The 21,065-nt window shown below is 40.0% G+C and overlaps 1 protein-coding gene across 2 annotated transcripts in view; it reads right to left on the bottom strand.

Annotated features, from left to right (window-relative positions):
- Positions 1-20,184, bottom strand: part of LOC126457347 (delta(3,5)-Delta(2,4)-dienoyl-CoA isomerase, mitochondrial) — a 93,610-nt gene extending 73,426 nt beyond the window's left edge. Inside the window, exon 1 of one of the 2 annotated variants that reach the window (XM_050093573.1) lies at positions 20,092-20,184. The gene's annotated coding sequence lies outside the window, so the exon portion shown is untranslated. Of the gene's footprint in view, positions 1-12,774; positions 12,861-20,091 lie in introns of those variants that run through there. The other variant, XM_050093575.1, reaches the window with a different exon arrangement.
- Between the last annotated feature and the right edge of the window lie 881 nt (positions 20,185-21,065).

The raw sequence follows: 21,065 nt of genomic DNA, 5'->3' as shown, positions 1-21,065 counted from the left end.
AGGGGTATCAAATATAAGTAAATATTTTTCCTCGGTAAGATTAAAGTGTAAAATTGCTGATACCTGGTTGTTACCACGAGATCAGTGCTGGCCCCAGCAGAGCAATGTGCTGTGACCACCGGCACCTTCATGCCAGCCAACGGGTTAATACACAAAACAGGGCAGTGCAAGACTTGGTCCATAATTGTCATTGGTTGAAGCAACTAAAATTAAATTTCTGAGGTATGCTGCAACTGTGTTATTGGTGTATTCCCCAGCATGATTTAAAATCTTTGCATTGAAATGGCACTGACAGTGTGTAATATATTTTGCAACTGAGAATAGATAAAAATTTATGTGGGAATATATTTCAAGAAACCCTTTCAAACCAAACCTCTCAATTATGTTGACACACCAGTAAACCCACCTGAATGGCACACTGGGTTACACAAGCATTAGCTGTAGAATAGGTAATTTACACAGAAAACTTTTCATACAAATTTTATTGTAAAGCACACTGAAGTTAAGGGAAAGATGCAATGCCTAGATGAGATAAACATGGACACACAATAACTCTTTTTGCTCAGATATATGGAAAATTAACTGTAGTATTATATGATGTATAACATATATATGACATATAACACATCTGAGGTGCAAATTTGTGGAGAGGAGAGATTGCATTGAACCTGTTGTGTATGGTGCATATTTTGTTGCAGTGCTGGGATGATGTCATCCAGATTTCAAAATTAGGGGTCTTGTAATGAAACTCTCATCAGTTTTAATATTTAAAAATAAACACGCCTGAAAAAGGAAGCTGAATAGGACTTTAAATTAAATTGCAAAAATTTTCTTGTTTTGCACATTCACTGCAGCTGACACTTAAAAGCTCTTGGCTAGTAGCTCTTATTGACCTTTGTGTCAGCCACAGTGAACATGTTGAAGATTTTAAAGTAACAAAGTAGTTGTTGACATTCTGGTATTAATGGATGGCAGCAGGAAACACAGCAATGAAATTATGTGAATGACTTAAACCAGGAATTAAACAAGTCTACATAGCTTTGAACACAGTCATTTCACACTTCTTAGTCACTGCATATTTGTGTGCTATAACTAATACAGCAACCTTTCATTTTCTCATCTTTGATCTGGGACACATGTCACATCTTACTTATTTTCCTAAAGCAACTCTAGGTTTACTAGATCCACATTTCAGAATTCTGGTAATTGTAGTCCTACTTCATGCTGAAAGTGTGGGTTGATAGCTGTCTCTTCAGATATGATCTCATCAACTGCCATTTCAGAAACTTGAAGGAAAACTGTGATTATTAAATTTTCTGTCAGTGATGAATATATCACTAATGTATATACCACACAAATATTCATGATGCTATAGAATAGTGCAGGGCCATCTTCTGGAACACCTGCTGGGTAGACTAAACAGTGCACTTCACATCCAGTGCATCAGTTTCTTCATAGGTAGTATCATAGTACACTACTATCTCAGGTTTGATTGTTGCGATGCTCAGTGAAACACCATTATGCCTTGAAGACACTAAACTAACAGCCTTCTTAAGTTTTTGAATGAAGGATATAAGTAAGTAATATATCCAAAAACAATTAAGTTTTACATTTTGCTGTAAGAAACTCGTTTGGAATCTTTCCTTTTATTATTATTTTGTACATGTGTGACCTTTTTGTGTCCTCTTCCCAGTTTGACAAGCACATCTGATTTACTTAATGAGGATATTTATGGTTACAAACAAAAAAAAAAGAGAAAACATGTGGTGACAATGCAACCTGCGAACAAAGATCATCTTCCAAAACTTTACGAACCTAGGAAGTAAGCACAATGATTTGGACATAATAGCATGTTTTAATAAACCAGATGTTTCAGTTATTACTGAGCACCGGTGTACCAAAAAAGAACCTTATTATGCACCAATTAACAAAAAATTTCTGCTCGTCTTTCAGTAGGGATATCAAACCTTATGGTGATGTTGCAAAATGTGCGAATAGTTGGTGCTCAATTCCTTACATGTTGAAGGTGTTACTGAACTTTCTGCGATAAGCTATAGATGGGAAAGCTAATCTCTATCAATTGCTTGTAGAGAGAGATAGTAAATACTCTGGGAAAACGGATGGGTAATAATGCTGATAATTGTTCACAGTTTAATAAAACCTTATCTAACACAAATCAGTTTCCACTCTTAAGAATGGCAAGTGGCACACACTGATCTGACATTACTGATATGTAATACAGGGTACCCAGGACTTAGTACTGGGATACTTTCTTTTGTCAATTTATGTAAATGACAAAATACTGCTCCCTAAATTCAAGGATAGTTCTGTATGCTGATGCTACATCTATTGCATGCACGTGTAAAGGTCATGAGCAACTACAAAAACTATGAACCTGTATTACGAATGAAATAATTCAGTATTTCTATGAAAGCCATCTCACTGTCAGCACAAGATAGGAGCAGTAATTGATTTTCACCCCACAAGACATATTTTGAAATTCAGTTGTGCACTGGAACTGATATTGTCATCAAAGAAAACTACTGCTTGGTTACAGTTAAACTTTCTATATTTAACATGTTATAACATGGAAACTAATTACAGTACAAGAACACAACTTGGTAGCATTAATGTCAAGGACATGAGGAAGAGAAATAATGCAGAATCAATTCAATTGAAACACTTTTAATGTTTCCAGAATGAGAAACATCCCCCAGGCTGTGGCTAAGCCATGTCTCTGCTATATCTTTTCTTTCAGGAGTGCTAGTTCTGCAAGGTTCGCAGGAGAGCTTCTGTAAAGTTTGGAAGGTAGGAGACGAGATACTGGCAGAAGTAAAGCTGTGAGTACCGAGCGTGAGTCGTGCTTCGGTAGCTCAGATGGTAGAGCACTTGCTCGCGAAAGGCAAAGGTCCCGAGTTCGAGTCTCGGTCGGGCACACAGTTTTAATCTGCCAGGAAGTTTCACTTTTAATGTGCTGCTACAGTACACCACACCAGTACCATTACTGGTGACGGTGATGGAGGCTGCTATGAAAAGCTTGCGATTTTATTCAAATCTGATGTGGCAAGTTAACAAAACTTTTTATCCATGTGAGTAAAATTATTGTGTAAAATTGATAGCGCAGCTTCTTACAGAAGTCTTTTCAGGGCCCTTCGGAGTCTTTCACTTACATGTCAACATATTTACTCCCTAATAGTATTTGTTGTTCATAATAGGGGTAATTTTACTCTGTTCAGTGAAATGAACTTGCAAAATACTGGAAGTAAAAACAATGTCCATGTAGACTATACATCCCTGCCTACGATTCAGAATGGAATATCACATTCTGATCGAAAGTCTTTAACAGGTTGCTGCTAGACATCAGGCAGAAAATTGAAAATCCTAAGGTAATAAAAAAATACAAAGTAAAAAAAATATTTTATTAGCTTCTCCTTCTATAATTATAATTAAACATAAAGTTTCGACTCACGAATGCAATTTCTAGTTAATGTTAACACTAAGGTTCAAATTAACAGGATATTAATGTTACCATTATACGAGGGTTATTCCAAAAGTAAGGTCCGATTGATTGCCAAATTGAAACCACAGTGAACATCAGAAATGTTTTACTTGTAACAATTAGCTACACCTTTCAGCTACTTCTCTACGTAGTCGCCGTTCTGACTTAGACTTTTGTCATAGCGTTGTACCAACTTTTCAATAGCCTCATCATAGAAGGCAGCTGCCAGTGCTTTCCGCCAATTCTCCATGCTTGCCTACACCTCGTTGTCTGTGTCAAAATGTTGTCTTCAAAGACAGCGGTTCATGTGACCAGAGATGAAACTCAGGGGGAGACAATTGCGGACTGTATTGTGGGTAATCTAACATTTCCATTTGAAAACGATGCAGGAGCATCTTCATTGCCCCTGCAGAATGCGGCTGAGAATTGTCGTGAAGACGAAACAGCACGACAGTTATGTAATGTTGGCTGCATAGCTTCAGGCGAAATTTCTCACCAGGCCCTCGTACTTGGCGGCAGACACTATTTTCTAGACATCTTTACGCACTCACTGCGAGCTCAGAAATGAGAAGAGCGACGTGATGCTAACTGGGGTTATACTAGAGACACTACCCAACACATCTGTGCAAAGCTTTATCGGATTTTCATAGTCGTTTCCATTTCGCGACCGATCGGACCTTACTTTTGGAATAACCCTCGTATGTACAGCTGACAGTAGTCATTGTAAAATTATGAAATGACTTGTACAAAGTATGAGAGAAAAACAGCACTTAAAACAAAGAAAAAAAAACCTTTCTAGCTTTCAGGGTTGTTACTTCCTTCCTCTGGGAAGATGAATATAGTTTGTGGCTGGAAATGAGGGGAAGATCACTTACACCACCCGTATAGAACAATTATGTGACACATTCACCAGTACTGCTCCAATGTTTGAGATCCAGGTCAGATTTAAGCAACACACTGAAGCAACTCAGAGTCTGGATGCTATATAGGTTACCAGTAATTTCAAACTATGTGTGAGTATAATGAAGATGCTTGGCAAACACATGTGAGAATCCCTGGACGGAAAATAATGTTCTTTTTGTACCACACTATTGAGAAAATTTAAAAGGCATGAGAAATCTGGGCTCGGATGGTAGATAGCCTTTCTTCCCTCTCTCTGATTGCGAGTGGAACAGGAAAGAAAATGATTTGTAGTGGTACAAGGTACCCTCCACCAGGTACCATTTGGTTGCTTGTGTAGTATGTATGTACATCAAAATACGGAAGAAAATTGTGACTGCCTACTACATTAAGAAGTAATAGTTGAACTAACCTAAGCTTTGTGATTTACTTCAAATGTTTTGTCCCACTGATACACTCTGACAATTAGTGACTTGCATCTATAGCAGTCTTACAATTTGGAGATGTCAGTAGGCTTACTGCTTAGATCTATTAATATTCCCTCGTTGAGCTCTTTTTATCTTAAGATCACATAAACTGGATTTTTGAGAAACTACATACAGGGAGATGTGATTGGCATATAGCTGTCTGTTTACAGAAAAACAGCGATCAAAATTTAAGCATATCGGTAACACACACTGGGCAAGAGCACATATCTGGGCTAGAGCACTATACTGGATTTCGGCCCCTTCCCCTAGAAACCTTGGCTGGAGTAATAACTATTTGTAGCAAAGTCTGAGGTCTACATTAGGTTGAAAAGCGATAATTTCGTCGACAGTTATGGAACACAGCGAATGAGAAATAACGGTTGTGATAACAGACAGATGTGTGGCTTTGCCTAATATTTGTTTGCGGCATATTTAAATGCACTTTCCCACATTTAATGCATTTCTCTTAATAAAAAAATGAAACTACTGGGTCATCCCCACAAAACATATATTAGAAAATGAACAATCATCCGACGTGTTTTGATGCATATTATTTACAGATATCGTACACAAACTGGAAAAAATGCAATGGGCGTTCCACTACGTATCCTTTGCCATATTTGATTTGTTTTTCCGCATTTGCTACTGCTGGTATGAGTTCAAAGACAAATTCGTGCTGCAAACGTCTCAGTGGTAGTTAGTCTACATTGGTAAGCTGCAGTTCATGCGTTAAAAACATTTATACACATTGTCCTCAATGCGTAATATGTGTTATGCTATAAATCACTCTGCCTTTCGACCAATAATTTGTTATCAGTTGGCTTCAACCAATCACGTAAGACTCTAATGTGTAACTTTGACTACGCTGCGGATTATTATGCCACCATAATCCAGATTATTCGCATTCAAACCTTCTTTCAACGTTTATTTCTGTTAATGGAACCTTCATTCAAACAATCTGGATTGATTTGACGTTCCAAAACAATAGCTGATGGCAAGTCTGTAGAAACGCTGTGGCCAACGTGTGACGTCACTTACGTCAACAGAGTTGTTTACAGGTCTAGTCACCAGGCAGCGCTGTCACGCTTTCAGCCTTACTGATGACGTCATGAAGCGATTCCTCGGGGCCCGCGAGACGCACGTAAAGAGCTGAGGAGAATGTTGAGAAACAAAGGAATGCGAGAGAGATAAACTTTATTTCACATATGTAAGGGCCAGTAGTATTTTCACGTTAACGATATCGCGTGTTTGTATCTTAGTATTTCTTCGCAAAATACAATGGAAAGAAATGAATGAAATTACTATCAAAGAATACATCACGTTATATGTATGTCAGTTGTATCTCGAAAGACTTTCGAACTGTATTGCTTAAGTGCAGTACGGGATACAAGTTCAGCGTAGTCGATTTCTTAGTTTCAACTAGCATTGCTGTCCTGTTGTTCACTGGAACTATACGTCTCCGCTATTACTAACAGTCTTTTCTTAAGTACATATCAGTATTATTGATGACAGAATGACCTACGTATGTAATATATGTATACCAGACTTCCATTGACCTCGATATATGTACACTGGTAACGAATAGGTGGAAATACACGTACGTTACATTTGCAACCTGTTTCATTTTATATGTTTTGATTGTTTATTTAATCTTTGTGTTTCACTTGTTGAAAGGCAACTACACATTGATCTTATCAAAAGCCGAGAAGCGATTCTTCTTAGTGTTGTAGCTCCCTTCAGTAGCTGATAAGTGTTTTTTGGCTTTTTTTTAAAAAAATCTCACGAGATAGAATAAACTGATCCTACTTTATTAAGCAATCAATAAAAAAAACTAAACTACGACATAACAGCGAAAGCAGGATCAGTTTATTCTATCTCGTGAAATTTTTTTTTAAAAAAAGCCAAAAAACACTTATCAGCTACTGAAGCATCTGTATCTTAGGATCAGTTTATTCTATCTCGTGAGATTTTTTTTTTTTTTAGTAAGCCAAAAACACTTATCAGCTACTGAAGCATATTGGTGGAATAAGAAAGTGAAATATGGTAAAATAGTGAAATATAGATAAACGATCGCTTTTAGATTCACATTCAATTATTTTAATGATAGCGCTTATTAGAACACAGAACTGCTTTATTATCTATGCCTCGAAGTGAAGACATTACTATCTATGACTAAGGAATGACGTCATTGTTCAAAGCCGACGGGTTGTATCCCCTGCTGCACTAGACCCCTTTTTCCTGATCAAAAATTGTGTAGTAACTGTATTCTAACAGTAACCTGCACATTTGAAAACTTTTGAATGTTCACAATTAATCATTGATCATAGTCAGTATTTTTGACAGTAAAATAGATATGAATTGCAGTGACTGAATCCAGGTTTGTGAGTGGTGTAATGTGTTTTTGTAATGGATGTTTCAGAGTTTCTGAAGTGAAAGTCCGAGGAAGAGAAGACAACGAGAAGTAGCTTTTTTGTCTGTTTCATGGTTTATAGGCCTACTGGGGAAACTCGCCATGTAAAAAAACGAGTAACGCATCCAGCTTGGTACCTCTATGGTGATGTGGAAATCCGAGCATTGTTAATAAAGAAATTAATTCTGTGTGTGTCTTTCTTTTGATTCCTTCATCATGTTGCTTATAGTAGACCAAATTTAATTAAAATACCCAGGTGATAATTTCAACATCAATTAGACTATGTGCATAGCTGCTTCTCACAGGCAAAGTATAAATATTCACCATCCTATGGCATGAGTGTTCACTAGTCAGTTATGGCAAAAGAAATCACTGACTCAAAGCATAATTTGCTTGGTAGACATAATTGGAAATTGCCTTTTTAGTTATAAGTTTACATTATTAGATTATAGTACTCCTGAGATCTGCATTTCTTGGCCCTGGCATGATTAGGTCTGGAATGCAGCATTAAGTGTGCTGCTCTGCTGTCAGCAGCATGGTAGTCAATGTGTTAAGCAGTCGTTTAGGAACTAGTGTGAAGTATATGCATCTGTACAGCTTTGGCTAAAAAGATACAGCTAGAATGCTAATTACTGTTTCAGGAATTATCATTTACACAGTTAAATATATTATGTTAAATATGTATCTAAAACTAAATTCATGAATAACTTTGTAGTCATTTAAATAAAAATACCGCAAACCGAAAAATTGTCTTGAAATGGTAAGGGATATCAAATATAAGTAAGATTAAAGTGTAAAATTGCTGATATCTGGTTGTTACCATGAGTTCAGTGCTGGCCCCAGCAGAGCAATCTGCTGTGACCACCGTCACCTTCATGCCAGCCAACGGGTTAATACACAAAACAGGGCAGTGCAAGACTTGGTCCGTAATTGTCATTGGTTGAAGCAACTAAAATTAAATTTCTGAGGTATGCTGGGACTGTGTTATTGGTATATTCCCCAGCATGATTTAAAATCTTTACATTGAAATGGCACTGACAGTGTGTAATATATTTTGCAACTGAGAATAGATAAAAATTTATGTGGGAATATATTTCAAGAACACCTTTCAAACGAAACCTGACAGTTATATTGACACACCAGTAAACCCACCTGAATGGCACACTGGGTTACACAAGCATTAGCTGTAGAATAGGTAATTTACACAGAAAACTTTTCATACAAATTTTATTGTAAAGCACACTGAAGTTAAGGGAAAGATGCAATGCCTAGATGAGATAAACATGGACACACAATAACTCTTTTTGCTCAGATATATGGAAAATTAACTGTAGTATTATATGATGTATAACATATATATGACATATAACACATCTGAGGTGCAAATTTGTGGAGAGGAGAGATTGCATTGAACCTGTTGTGCATGGTGCATATTTTGTTGCAATGCTGGGATGATGTCATCCAGATTTCAAAATTAGGGGTCTTGGAATGAAACTCTCATCAGTTTTAATATTTAAAAATAAACACACCTGAAAAAGGAAGCTGAATAGGACTTTAAATTAAATTGCAAAAATTTTCTTGTTTTGCACATTCACTGCAGCTGACACTTAAAAGCTCATGGCTAGTAGCTCTTATTGACCTTTGTGTCAGCCACAGTGAACATGTTGAAGATTTTAAAGTAACAAAATAGTTGTTGACATTCTGTATTAATGGATGGCAGCAGGAAACACAGCAATGAAATAATGTGAATGACTTAAACCAGGAATTAAACAAGTCTACATAGCTTTGAACACAGTCGTTTCACACTTCTTAGTCACTGCATATTTGTGTGCTATAGCTAATACAGCAACCTTTCATTTTCTCATCTTTGATCTGGGACACATGTCACATCTTACTTATTTTCCTAGAGCAACTCTAGGTTTACTAGATCCACATTTCAGAATTCTGGTAATTGTAGTGCTACTTCATGCTGAAAGTGCAGGTTGATAGCTGTATCTTCAGAAATGATCTCATCAACTGCCATTTCAGAAACTTGAAGGAAAAATGTGATTATTAAATTTTCTGTCAGTGAAGAATATATCACTAATGTATATACCACACAAATATTCATGATGCTATAGAATAGTGCAGGGCCATCTTCTGGAACACCTGCTGGGTAGACTAAACATTGCACTTCACATCCAGTGCATCAATTTCTTCATATGTAGTATCATAGTACACTACTATCTCAGGCTTGATTGTTGTGATGCTCAGTGAAACAGCATTATGCCTTGAAGACACTAAACTAACAGCCTTCTTAAGTTTTTGAATGAAGGATATAAGTAAGTAATATATCCAAAAACAATTAAGTTTTACATTTTGCTGTAAGAAACTCGTTTGGAATCTTTCCTTTTATTATTATTTTGTACATGTGTGACCTTTTTGTGTCCTCTTCCCAGTTTGACAAGTACATCTGATTTACTTAATGAGGATATTTATGGTTACAAACAAAAAAAAGAAAAAACATGTGGTGACAATGCAACCTGCGAACAAAGATCATCTTCCAAAACTTTACGAGCCTAGGAAGTAAGCACAATGATTTGGGCATAATAGCATGTTTTAATAAACCAGATGTTTCAGTTATTACTGAGCACTGGTATACCAAAAAAGAACCTTATTATGCACCAATTAACAAAAAATTTCTGCTCGTCTTTCAGTAGGGCTATCAAACCTTATGGTGATGTTGTAAAAAGTGTCAATAGTTGGTGCTCAATTCCTTATGTGTTGAAGGTGTTACTGAACTTTCTGCGATAAGCTATAGATGGGAAAGCTAATCTCTATCATTTGCTTGTAAAGAGAGATAGTAAATACTCTGGGAAAACGGCTGGATAATAGTGCTGATAATTGTTCACAGTTTAATAAAACCTTATCTAACACAAATCAGTTTTCACTCTTAAGAATGGCGAGTGGCACACACTGATCTAACATTACTGATATGTAATACAGGGTACCCAGGACTTAGTACTGGGATACTTTCTTTTGTCAATTTATGTAAATGACAAAATAATGCTCCCCAAATTCAAGGATAGTTCTGTATGCTGATGCTACATCCATTGCATGCAAGTGTAAAGGTCATGAGCAACTACAAAAACTATGAAACTGTATTACAAATGAAATAATTCAGTATTTCTATGAAAGTCATCTCATTGTCAGCACAAGATAGCAGCAGTAATGGATTTTCACCCCACAAGACAGATTTTGAAATTCAGTTGTGCACTGGAACTGATATTGTCATCAAAGAAAACTACTGCTTGGTTACAGTTAAACTTTCTATATTTAACATGTTATAACATGGAAACTAATTACTGTACAAGAACACAACTTGGTAGCATTAATGTCAAGGACATGAGAAAGAGAAATAATGCAGAATCAATTCAATTGAAACACTTTTAATGTTTCCAGAATGAGAAACATCCCCCAGGCTGTGGCTAAGCCATGTCTCCGCTATATCCTTTCTTTCAGGAGTGCTAGTTCTGCTAGGTTCACAGGAGAGCTTCTGTAAAGTTTGGAAGGTAGGAGACAAGATACTGGCAGAAGTAAAGCTGTGAGTACCGAGCGTGAGTCGTGCTTCGGTAGCTCAGATGGTAGAGCACTTGCTCGCAAAAGGCAAAGGTCCCGAGTTCGAGTCTCGGTCGAGCACACAGTTTTAGTCTGCCAGGAAGTTTCACTTTTAATGTGCTGCTACAGTACACCACACCACTACCATTACTGGTGACGGTGATGGAGGCTGCTATGAAAAGCTTGCGATTTTATTCAAATCTGATGTGGCAAGTTAACAAAACTTTTTATCCATGAGAGTAAAATTATTGTGTAAAATTAATAGCGCAGTGAGTCTTTTCAGGGCCCTTCGGAGTCTTTCACTTACATGTAACATATTTACTCCCTAATAGTATTTGTTGTTCATAATAGGGGTAATTTTACCCTGTTCAGTGAAATGCACTTGCAAAATACTGGAAGTAGAAACAATGTCCATGTAGACTATACATCCCTGCCTACGATTCAGAATGGAATATCACATTCTGATCGAAAGTCTTTAACAGGTTGCTGCTAGACATCAGGCAGAAAACTGAAAATCCTAAGGTAATAAAAAAATACAAAGTAAAAAAAAAATATTTCATTAGCTTCTCCTTCCATAATTATAATTAAACATAATGTTTCGACTCACGAATGCAATTGCTAGTTAATGTTAACACTAAGGTTCAAATTAACAGGATATTAATGTAACCATTATATGTACAGCTGACAGTACTCATTGTAAAATTATGAAATGACTTATACAAAGTATGAGAGAAAAACAGCACTTGAATTAAAAAAAAAAAACACAACCTTTCTAGCTTTCAGGATTGTTACTTCCTTCCTCTGGGAAGATGAATATAGTTTGTGACTGGAAATGAGGGGAAGATCACTTACACCATCCGTATAGAACAATTATGTGACACATTCATGAGTACTGCTCCAATGTTTGAGATCCAGGTCAGATTTAAGCAACACAATGAAGCAACTCAGAGTCTGGATGCTATATAGGTTACCAGTAGTTTCAAAATATGTGCGAGTATAATGAAGATGCTTGGCAAACACATGTGAGAATCCCTGGAGGGAAAATAGTGTTCTTTTTGTACAACACTATTGAGAAAATTTAGAAGGCATGAGAAATCTAGGCTCAGATGGTAGATAGCCTTTCTTCCCTCTCTCTGTTTGTGAGTGGAACACGAAAGAAAATGATTTGTAGTGGTACAAGGTACCCTCCACCAGGTACCATTTGGTTGCTTGTGTAGTATGTATGTACATCAAAATACGGAAGAAAATTGTGACTGCCTACTACATTAAGAAGTAATAGTTGAACTAACCTAAGCTTTGTGATTTACTTCAAATGTTTTGTCCCACTGATACACTCTGACAATCAGTGACTTGCATCTATAGCAGTATTACAATTTGGAGATGTCAGTAGGCTTACTGCTTAGATCTATTAATATTCCCTCATTGAGCTCTTTTTATCTTAAGATCACATAAACTGGATTTTTGAGAAACTACATACAGGGAGATGTGATTGGCATATAGCTGTTTGTTTATAGAAAAACAGCGATCAAAATTTAAGCAAACCTGTAACACACACTGGGCAAGAGCACATATCTGGGCTAGAGCACTATACTGGATTTCGCCCCCTTCCCCTAGAAACCTTGGTTGGAGTAATAACTATTTGTAGCATAGTCTGAGGTCTACATTATGTTGAAAAGCGATAATTTTTTCGACAGTTGTGGAACACAGCGAAAGAGAAATAACGGTTATGATAACAGACAGACGTGTGGCTTTGCCTAATATTTGTTTGCGGCGTATTTAAATGCACTTTCCCACATTTAATGCATTTCTCATAATAAAAAATAAAACTACTGGGTCATCCCCAAAAAACATATATTAGAAAATGAACAATCATCCGACGTGTTTTGATGCATATTACTTACAGATATCGTACACAAACTGGAAAAATGCGGGACTAGTGCAGCAGGGGATACAACCCGTCGGCTTTGGACAATGACGTCACAAGTGGCCAATCGAGAAGCGATTCTTCTTAGTGTTGTAGCTCCCTTCAGTGGCTGATAAGTGTTTTTTGGCTTTTTAAAAAAAAATCTCACGAGATAGAATAAACAGATCCACTTTATTAAGCAATCAGTAAAAAAACGAAACTGAAACATAACAGTAAAAGCGAAAATGGTAAACTGCTCTCTGGCGACTTGTGACGTCATTGTCCAAAGCCGACGGGTTGTATCCCCTGCTACACTAGACCCAATGGGCGTTCCACTACGTATCCTTTACCATATTTGATTTTTTTTTCCGCATTTGCTACTGCTGGTATGGGTTCAAAGACAAATTCGTGCTGCAAACGTCTCAGTGGTAGTTAGCCTACATTGGTAAGCTCAAAGCTGCAGTTAATGCGTTAGAAACATTTATACACATTGTCCTCAATGCGTAATATGTGTTATGCTATAAATCACTCTGACTTTCGACCAATAATTTGTTATCAGTTGGCTTCAATCAATCACGTAAGACTCTAATGTGTAACTTTGACTACGCTGCGGATTATTATGTCACCATAATCCAGATTATTCGCATTCAAACCTTCTTTCTACATTTAATTCTGTTAATGGAAGCTTCATTCAAACAATCTGGATTGATATGACGTTCCAAAACAATAGCTGATGGCAAGTCTGTATAAACGCTGTGGCCAAAGTGTGACGTCACTTACGTCAACAGATTTGTTTACAGGTCTAGTCACCAGGCAGCGCTGTCACGCTTTCAGCCTTACTGATGACGTCATGAAGCGATTCCTCGGGGCCCGCGAGACGCACGTTCTCTGCCTGCCTGCTTTCATCTAATACTTTCCCCTCTTTGGGGAAGTGTGAGGGGGAGTTTGCAGTCTTTTGGCTTTTACTCCCCTGTGTACAGGTGTGTGTGATTTTTCTATATATTTTTGGTGTCTGTGATAAGTGATGAATTGTTGTGAGTGTGTCTAGTACTTGCCTGAGGTAGGCGAGATGATTGGTGATATATGGGAAGGAACTGGATTAGGGATTGGGTATTGGGATTTTCTCTTCGACTTAATCGTCGAAGATCGTCATAGGGCGCTTGTGTTTATCGCGGGACATGTCATACCGACCTAGGGAGTGGATCAGTGCATTTCCGGATCTGGAAGAACCTTCATAGAAGGCCCTTACCAGATCCTGGAAACGCTCTCTCAGGAGTGGGATTTCGGCTGCGGCGTGCAAGTCGTCTGTGGGGAATCCAAGAGGTAGGTGCAGTGCCCTTCTGAGGGCGCGGTTCTGCAGCCTCTGGAGTTTGTCCAGGTGCTGCTTTGCCGCGTATCCCCAGACAGGGCACGCATACTCCATTACTGGCCGGATCAGGGCCTGGTAAACATTTACTGCTACTGGGCAGGGAAGGGAGCTGTTTGTGTTCAGGATAGGGTATAGGATGGACATTCTGGCGCAGACCTTCCTGTGGACCTCGTCTATGTGGGGTTTCCATGTAAGACGAGAGTCCAAGGTTACGCCAAGGTACTTGGCTGTTCTGCGCCAGGGGAGTTGGGTTCCATTTAGGTGGTGGTGGAGGGGGGGACGTTGAGGAGGTTCGCGCCTTCCGAGCCTGCGGGTAATCAGCATTGCCTGCGTCTTCTCCGAATTGATGGTGATGCGCCAGCGACGGGCCCAGGTTTCTGTGTCGTCTAAAACCCTTTGTAGCCTACGAATGACCAGGTCCTTGTTCGCATTTCTCGTGTAGAAGGCTGTGTCGTCTGCGTACTGCGCGGTGTGCACCAGGGGGGCCGTTGGAGTGTCCACAGTGTACAAGCTGTACAATACGGGCCCCAGGACCGATCCCTGTGGCACCCCGGCACGAATACGCCTTCTGGTGGAGGTGGCAGTTTCTACTTTGACAGAGAAAGTCCTATTCGCGAAGTAGCTCTTGATTAGCTGAACTATGCTCCCTGGAAACCCTTGTGAGTACAACTTGTAGAGTAGCCCTCTATGCCATACTGAATCAAAGGCTTTGGCTATGTCTAGTAGCACTATCCCGCAGTAGCCTTTGTGGTTGAAGCCCTCTGTAGCTGCTTCAACCATTCTCATGACCTGTTGTGGGGCAGAGTGGTTCTGTCGGAATCCAAATTGGAAATCCGGCAGAATTTGCTCTCTGGTAATGTGTTCTTGTATGGGTTTTAGCAGGAGGCGCTTATAGATCTTGCTGAGTGTTGGCAAGAGGCTAATCGGCCTGTAGTGCTGCGGGAATAAAGGGTCTTTTCCTGGTTTGTGTATCGCGACCACTTCCGCATGTTTCCAGCAAGCTGGGAACTCGCGGGAACGAGTAATCTCGTTGAGGACGTTCGCGAGGTGTGTGATCGCTGTGGGTGGGAGTTTTTTGACTAACTGGTTTGTGACACTGTCGTGCCCTGGCGCCTTTTTCGTAGGGAGGGACCTGATTACTCTTGCCACGTCCTCAGGGGCAAAAAGTATGGGTTCGTCCTCTGGGTCCTCATCAGCATTGAGGAAGACGGCCAGTTGACGACTGACTACCTCTTCATGCTCTTCATCCTGGGGTTCTGCCGTTTGAAACTGCTTCTCGAAGGAGTCGGCGAGGGAGTTGGCCTTCTCAGCATTGCTGTAGACCAGTCCCCGCTCGCCGTGCAGTGGCGGCATCCTAGCGCGTCTTTTTGTGAATTGTTTGGTTGCTTGCCAAAGTGTATGATCGTCTACTTTGAGAGCTGCAAGGCGGTTTTGCCATTGCTGGTTTCTGTGCTCATTGAGCGCTACCTTCAGTTCTCTCTGTAGACGATTGAGCAGCCTCCTGGTGGCCTGATTTCTGGTGATCTTCCACTCTTTTGCCACTCTGTTGTTATGTCGAATTTGAGCTAGCAAGTGTTCCGGGAGCTGTATTTGCGGCGGTGGGCCATCCCTTTGTGGAGGGGTGGCTTCTTCCGCTGCCTGCAAGATGGTGCCTGTTAGGTCTTGTAGCGCTTGGTCTACTGTTTCGGCACTAGGTGGCGGAGCGCGAGCGATATCAGAGGCGACTGTTTCTTGGTATCGCTCCCAGTCTGTGCGTTTGTAAGACGTCTGGTACCGTGGGAGTGCTACCCATTCTCCCACATCGACTTCTAAAATCACTGGGTTGTGGTTGGAGGACATTCTGTTGATTGTCCTTGCGGTCACAAATCCTGCGATCCTCCTAGTGAGAGCTATGTCTAACACATCGGGCCTGCTTCCGTTTTTCGGAAAATGTGTGGGCTCGACTGGACCCCATGTTTCGAAGTGGTGGGTGCGCGCTAGTTGTTGCAGTTTGGCGCCTGCTCTGGAGGTTACTCTAGAATTCCAGTCAGGGTGTTTGGCATTGAAGTCTCCCCCTATTACGAGTTTGCCTTCAATTTGCCCTAGAGCAGCTATGTCTCCCTCATCTATCTGGTCATGTGGGGGTCGGTAGACTGCAACAATTGTTAGGGTTACTTCCACCGCCACTGCTTCAATTTTGTTGGTAGCTGGTAAGAATACCTGGTGGTGGGGGATCCCTCTTTTTATGTATATGGCCACCCCTCCGCCTTGGGTTGGCCTGTCTTTGCGATAGCTAACATAGTTGGGGACTGTCGCTTTTATTCGCGGTTTTAGGTGGGTTTCCCCCATCATGCATATGTCGATGGAGAACTCCTTCATGAGTTCTCTGAACTCGACCTCTTGATTGACAATGCCGTCTGCGTTAAAGACGCACATTGTCAGGCCTTGGATGTTTGGTTGTCTATCCATGATGGGGTTTTGATACTACTGAGGAAGTCGCAGAGGGGAGCGACTGCTGGACTGTTGCCTGAAGGGCTGCGAGGATCTGTGTGTTCTGCTTTTGGGCTTCCCTGAATTCCTTCATCATTTCCATGACGAGGTTCATGGTCTGCACCATTACGCCTAACAACTGATCCATGGGGGGGAAGTGTGTCTGGGGTTTCCTAGGGCCTTCTCCGTCAAGGTGGACCTAGTCGTTGTTGCTGTGTATTTCCCGGTGTTGTTCATGTGTTGGTGTCTGATGTTGTGCTGGTTGGGCAATGCTTTCGTGGCTCCTCGGGGGAGAAACCACTTCCGCATATGTTGCCCTTGGTGTGTCTGGCCTTGGTTTTACCCAGGCCTTGTCTGTGTGTGTTGTCATGTTTTGGTTTCTTGTGTGTCTGGATGGGTTCGTGGTGTTTTCTTTTCGTGTGTGGGGGGCGGCCTTTGCGCCCTTTGCCTGCTGTGTGTGTCTTTTATGGACCTCGCAACCTTGGTAAACCGCTGTGTGTTTTTTGCCACACAGCGCGCACCTTATTTGCGGGTCCGTGTGTTTTATGTTGCACGTTCGTGTGTCATGGGCCTCAGCGCATTTTCTGCACCTTACTGCCATTGAGCAGTGTGCCGCAATGTGGTTGAGGCCCTGACATCTGAAGCACTGCACCGTCTTGTTTTTGCGGCGCAGTGGTTCAGTGGTCACAGGGACCGCCAGGATAGTCTTAATGTCCCTTTTGTTCTGTGGGACGTCTGGCAGCGTGACCTGATACAGGGGCCATTTGCTGCCTATGTTTCCCATCTGTTGGACCGCCTTGATGATGTACCCCTGGGCACTCAGGTCTGTTTTGATTGCCTGGTGGGCCACTCGTCTCGGTAGGTCTCTGATGACAATGTTTCTATTATGTGTTTTTGTTGTGGGGAAAGTGTAGTGGGGTATGTCTTTGCTGTTGAGAAGTGTTTTTATTGTGGTGTAGTGCTCGAGTGTGAGTAATGTTATTTTTATTTTGTCACCACCAGCAGGTTTTGCTTTGAAATTGCCTCCCCCGATTGCTGTTTTTAACATTTCGAAGAGTTCAGCCTTACTGATGACGTCATGAAGCGATTCCTCGGGGCCCGCGAGACGCACGTTCTCTGCGATATGGTATCGAGTCTAACTGCGATTTCCATGACAAGTCGCAACTAAGAGTCGCAAGTAGCAACTAAAAAGCGCAGTTAGCACTGCCATCTGTTGAGCAAAGTTCATACTACGCTATTCGCTACCGAGTCAAACTGCGATTTCTGTGACAAATCGCAACTAAGAGTCGCAAGTAGCAACTAAAAAGGGCAGTTAACATACTTTTCCTAGTGTCATCTGTTGACCGACGTACGTACTTCGTTATGAGAGCCTTGTGCCTCACGAGATCGATGTGCTGTGTGTGCATATGAAGGGCTTATTTCAATAGTGGTACAAGTCCATTTTTGTTCATTTTGAGATACAGAGTCGTAAAGTTAAATGAGCGCTGAAAAATCTGCAGTTGAGATACCAGAAATATTCAAGCATATGGCTTCTTGCTAGAGATGAACCTTTATTTATGTTTGTTTGGATCACAAATTTCAGAAGCATTATAGACAGAAAAGTGGAGGTAATGGACTTGTACCACTATTGAAATAAGCCCTTCGTATTATATGACGACATGCACATTGAGCATCAGTTATGGTAGGTCAAATACTGCTGTGACTCTGAATGTATTATATTAATAAAAAGCAACATTGACTTTTTCTCCTGAAAATATCAAGTAACGTAACAAATGTGTTTGATTCTGCTTCCAATATGACAGTTTTGGTTAATACTCCACATGCCTACAAGACTTTGCAATGTCAACACAGCAGAACTCAGACATCTGTATAAGTGTAGAGAAATGAAAACAGTCATATGAATGCCACACTTTTGTTCCGACACAGTTCAAGACTCGGGAGAAAAGTTTTACACCTGGTGTTCTACATGGCAACTTCACACACAAAAACTTTTTGCCGACACTACTACCACCTACATAACTAAGCTTTTCCTGTGTTACTTTCAAGTAATGCACTTAAGCTATTCCTGCCTGATTTAACTGGAAGATCTGTACTTCCCACTTTCATATCAATAGCCTCAAAATGCATATTGTAGACTTCGGGATATGTTACAGGTCAGTGTCACACCAAGATTGTGGAGAAAGGGGGGGCGGCATGTCACTCTCCAACAAGTGTTTACCAATAAGTAAGTGGCGGAAAATTATGGGTATACAACGGCTTAAACATGTGGAAAATGAGATTTTTATTATTCACTCACTGTATTTGACATTTATTATTCCTTTAAAATCGCACAACAACTTCAATAAAACACAGTTTAATCATTCACACACTCACTTCACATTTATTTCACTTTTAAACTGCAAATCCTCTAAGAGCTGTCTTGAATCTTCAGGAGTCTCTCTCAACAGTCTTGATGTGGATAGATACGTACAGCAACCAGTAATCAGAGTCAGAACTGTGTCTGCAAAAACACAAGGATTATTAAACAATTTTTGCTGTCATTAATTACTAGCAATATAATTGACAGAGTAGATTGCTAATATTTGATATAATGAATATCACATTTGCAAGAACGATCTCATTGAAGTAATTAAGTCCATCGAAACGCTTAGAAACTAACCTCTCGTCTGACGAAAACGGTCTAAAGACGCAGTGGCAATTTCTTCAGATCTGTTGACAATGATATTTTGAGTTATCACTTTACTGAGTGACTGAAATGTAGTTCAGGTACCTGTGAACATAACAATATGTTAGAATTCATTTTCTAAATACGAACTATTACGGTACTGTACGGCTACTTACATATTAATTACACTATTAATATTTTCACAGTTGTTTCTTTAATACAAAATTAAAGCCAACGGAAGAAAAAACGTAAAACATTCTTGCCAATGACAGGTTTGTTGAGATGCAATTTTCTGTGTTGACAGATGTAACTTTTTCATAGGTGGTAAGTCGCAGAAATCGCAGGAATCACAGAAATCGCAGAAGTAGCAGAAGTCACAGAAATCGCAGAAGTAGCAGAAATCGCGGAAGTAGCAGAAATCGTAGAAATCGCAGAAATAGCAGTGGCAGAGGGATACACGACCTATGTTCCTTAACTGCGACTCTTAACTGCGACAAATCACAGTTAAGAATAACAGATACTGAAAAGTAGCATTCACAGAAATCACTGATATCGGAAAATCGCAGTTTAGCCCATCACTAGTCTGTACAGCTAATCTGATGTTCAGTCAGAACAGCTGTTTTTTCAAAAACTGATCCCTCTCACACCTAGCTGCGAGCAAGCCATCACATATGTTACAAGTCGCAGTGACTAAGAAATCACAACAACTTTACTGAATATGGCTGCGATTTCAGTCACATTTATCACAACTAAGGGTCGCAAGAGCATTTAACATTCAACGTTGTTTGCCATCTGTTGGACGAATTTCGTACTTCTTTCTGTGAACCTTGTGTAATACCACCGAGTCTATAGCCCGCTTCGTTCACGTTAGACGACGTTTCCGCGCATACAGGCGGAACAATAGGGAGGCGTGAAGGGGACGAAGTTTGCGCATGGGAGGCAGCAGAGAGCGAGCAAACGAAGTCCGTGTTACCGAACTGTGTTGCTGCAGACAACAATTCTGTTCCATTTGTTTTCGGTACACCGTATTGTAGTTCAAATCTATGAGGGAATAATACATTTTAAAACCGATTTCGATCATTCGTCTACATGAGAGAAATCTTAGTAGGTGAGTTTGGAGGTTGTGTCCACTGCTCCACAGCAGTTGCCTGTGTGACGTCGGAAGGCGAGAACAGCTGATGCAGCTTTGTGAAGACGTCAAGAACAATTTTTCTCAAAACGACGATTGTCTAACGACAAGATCATCGAAAATAGTTGCAATAAGTGCCATTTATCGCGATTTGGACTGTATTATAAGTAAAAATGTAATACATAACAAAATAAACTGAAATCGTTTTGTTTGCTTGACAACTCATTCTACTCCATATAATTTTTAAATGTGTATAATGCGCGTATGTGGACGTGTTTCACTACTGTCAATGTAAACCACTATGTGTAAAAAAGAATTACTTGTAGAAAACACTAGTGCAAAAAAATTGTCAGTATGTTATCATATTTTTCGGTGTCAACAGGCATTATGAGTTTAAACTAACTGCTTCGACATTATAGTGGGAGAACACTTAGTTTTTTATATAGATAAGGAATGTCTAAGGACCAGTTCAGATTGCTATTAACAAATAGATACAGGAACTTTGTTGACTCCACTCTTGCTAAATTCCCATCATTGTATTTAACATTAATCTCACCTTCGATATTTTGCCTTGTACGGAATTGAATCAATTGAGTTTTTTCAAAATTTAGTGATAATCCATTAGAAGTAAACCAGTTAAAGGTCTCCTGAAAAATG

This window comes from Schistocerca serialis, chromosome 2 (genome assembly GCF_023864345.2).
Source record: "Schistocerca serialis cubense isolate TAMUIC-IGC-003099 chromosome 2, iqSchSeri2.2, whole genome shotgun sequence".
Classification (NCBI taxonomy): Eukaryota; Metazoa; Arthropoda; class Insecta; order Orthoptera; family Acrididae; genus Schistocerca; species Schistocerca serialis.
This window is presented reverse-complemented; position numbering and strand designations above follow the sequence as displayed.